Source organism: Erythrolamprus reginae, chromosome 1 (assembly GCF_031021105.1).
Source record: "Erythrolamprus reginae isolate rEryReg1 chromosome 1, rEryReg1.hap1, whole genome shotgun sequence".
In the NCBI taxonomy this organism is placed as follows: Eukaryota; Metazoa; Chordata; class Lepidosauria; order Squamata; family Dipsadidae; genus Erythrolamprus; species Erythrolamprus reginae.
Window position 1 is genome coordinate 84,770,728 of NC_091950.1, and position 3,496 is coordinate 84,774,223.

The window sequence follows — 3,496 nt, forward strand, 5'->3', positions numbered from 1 at the left end:
TTTAAAGTATTTTTTTTCCAAATGTACATAGCTTTTTTTCAAGATGGAAGGATATATTCTCATTTGATTTTTAAAACAGCTTTTTCTTTTTCAAAATAATTTAAGTATTTAATGTTTGTTTGCTTGCTTGCTTGCTTGATTTATACGCTGCCCTCTCTCCGATGACTTGGGGCAGCTTACAACATATAAAAGAAACAATACAAAATTACCTAAATCCAATTATTTTAAACTAAAACTAACAATCTAAAACCCAATTTATTAAAAAACCAGCCACTCTCATTTTGACAGACCAATCATGCATTCCATTCATCGGCAGGGGCTGGTGTCTAGTGTTCCCAAGCATGTTGGCACAAGTGGTTCTTCAGACTGTTGTGGAAGGCAAATATGGTGAGGGCAGTATGAATCTCTGGGGGGACTTGATTCCAGAGGGCTGGAGCCTCCACAGAGAAGGCTCTTCCCTTAGCCCCCCCCCCCCCCAAGCCACATTGTCTGGACCTGGAGAAGGCCAATTCTATGGGACCCAACCGGTCGCTGGGACTCATGCGGCAGAAGGTGGCCCCATAAATAATCTGGTCGGATGCCATGTAGGGCTTTATAGGTCAACCATCTTTTAAATGTACAGAGGAAAGCTCCAATAACCTGGTGCAGCAATAGAATATAATGCCTTTTTAACAACCTAAGAACTTTTAAAGAGAATACTCAGCAGTGCATATGAATTTGAGTGCCTTATTGGGCTAGATGACTAGGTGGCAATCCTATGGCATGCGGGCCAGACATGGCCACACGCATTCTCACCAGCTGCTCTTCTGGGTTCTGACATGCGCCGGCCAGCGCATGCACTTTTCAAAGGGGCTACCTTTGAAAAGTGTTCGGAAACTTCAGATCGTGCAGAATGCAGCTGCGAGAGCAATCATGGGCTTCCCAAGGTATGCCCATGTTACATCAACACTCCGCAGTCTGCATTGGTTGCCGATCAACTTCCGGTCACAATTCCGGTCACAATTCAAAGTGTTGGTTATGACCTATAAAGCCCTTCATGGCATCGGACCAGAATATCTCTGGGACCACGTTCTGCCGCACGAATCCCAGCGACTGGTTAGGTCCCACAGAGTTGGCCTTCTCCGGGTCCCATCGACTAAGCAATGTCGTTTGGCAGGACCCAGAAGAGCCTTCTCTGTGGTGGCCCCGGCCCTCTGGAACCAGCTCCCCCCAGATATTAGAGTTGCCCCCACCCTCCTTGCCTTTCCCAAGCTCCTTAAAACCCACCTCTGTCGTCAAGCATGGGGGAATTGAAATTTCCCTTCCCCCTAGGCTTATAGAATTTATACATGGTATGCTTGTATGTATGAGTGGTTCTTTAAATTGGGGTTTTTTAGATTATTTTTAATATTAGATTTGTTTACATTGTCTTTTTATACTGTTGTTAGCTGCCCTGAGTCTTCGGAGAGGGGCGGCATACAAATCTAATAAATAAATAAATGCATTTGCCGGAACCAGAAGAGAGCAGCTGACCACCGCGAACATGTGCACCAACCAGCTGCTCTCTTCTGGGGTTTGTTGTTCCAATGCACGTGGGCACACTCCAGTTTCAGCACATAGTGCCAAAAAGGTTAGCCGTCACTGGGCTAGAGTATATTTTTTGTTGAGTACCAACATCAGTGACGATTATGTTATTAATCATTCTGATGAAAGTAAACATGTTTGAGTTTTTCTGTGTTTCATGTATCAGGAATGTCAAGGGAAGAAAGTAGAAGACTGAAAGGTTCTCTCAGAAATTTAGATTATTTAGTATGGTACAAGTAGTTTAAAGAAAAATGGTTAACTCTTCATGAAGACTTTTTTCACTGCTATTATTGTAGTCCAATTAGTGTACAGGAGTTAAAATAACACGCAGGATATTTTTAATTGTAAACATTTAGTGTCTAAAAATACAAAAGGCATCACAACTGATTTCAAGCAGTATTATAATATTGTATTCTAATTGGATGTACTATTGGCTGAAATGCCCACATTTATGTCTGCAAAGAATATATACAATCTCTTAGAGAGATAAAATCTGCAAGGAATGTAGATAATTTCAATTCTCCCCCTCTACATTCCAAGCAGTCTGGTTCTTATTAAGATGGTGGAGTAATTTTTTTCAGCACTTCCTAATCTCAGAGAAATGGTTTTTTTCTTTGCAATACAGTATACCAACTTTCCATTTTAGCCATTTAAGTAAAAAAAAATTCCCCAAGAAAATTTATTTATTTATTCAATTTTTATGGTGCCCAACTCCCTAGGGACTCTAGGCAGTTCATAACCAAAGATATAAAACATCCAAATAAGACTAAAACCTCTAAAAACAGTTTAAAAACAATTTAAATACAACAGTTAAACCCATGCATAACATTTATGGCTGAATCGCAATGCTTACCATCATAAGATCAACGGCACCAGGCCTGCCGGAAAAGCCAGGTCTCTACCGCTTTCCAGAAACCCAGTAGGGTAGGAGTAGTCCGGATCTCAGGAAGTAACTGGTTCCAAAGTCGGAGCAGCCACCGAGAAGGCCCTCCCCTGCGGACCCGCCAGCTGATACCGTTTAGATGATGGGACCTGGAAAAGACCAAATCGGTAGGCTCTTACCGGTCGCTGAGATCTATGTGGTAGAAGGCGGTCTCAAAGATATTCTGGCCCTAAGCCATGAAGGGCTTTAAAAGTAATGACCAACACCTTGAATTGCGTCCTGAGACCAAGCGGGAGCCAGTGCAGTCCACAGAGGATTGGTATAATGTGGGTGTACCTACACAACAGCTTGCAAGGCTGCAATCTGGACCTATTGTAGTTTCCAAACACTTCAGCGATAGCCCCATGTGGAGTGTGTTGCAATAATCTAGCCATGATGTGACAAAGGCATGAGTGACTGTGAGGAGAGCCTCCTGATCCAAGTAGGGTTGCAATTGGTGCACTAGGTGACCTGTACAAAGGTCCCCCAAGCTACAGTTATCACATATTGGTCTAATCTTAGCTATCTAGGAGGATATCCAAATTGCAAACCCGTTCTGAGGGGGATAATCCAGTCGATATAGTCTTTTGGAGGCAATACCCACAGCCACTTGGTCTTGTCAGGGTTAAGTCTGAGCCTGTTAACTGCCATCCAGACCCTCACAGCCTCCAGGCACCAGCACATCATATCCACTGCTTCACTGAACGGACACGGCGTGGAGATATATAGCTGGGTATCATCACCTCACCATATTGCTGGTACCTCACCCTGTGTCGTCGGATGATCTTACCCAGTAGTTTCATGTAAATGTTTAATAGAAGAGGAGAGAGGAGCAAACCCTAATGCGCTCTGCAAAAGAAGTGTCTGGGGGTCAACCTCTGTCCTATCAACACTGACTGCGACCGGCCAGAGAGATAGGAGAACCACTGTATCACAGTGACTCCCACTCCCAACTCCCTTAGTCGTTGCAGGATACCATGGTCAATGGTATCGAAAGCAGCTGAGAGGTCA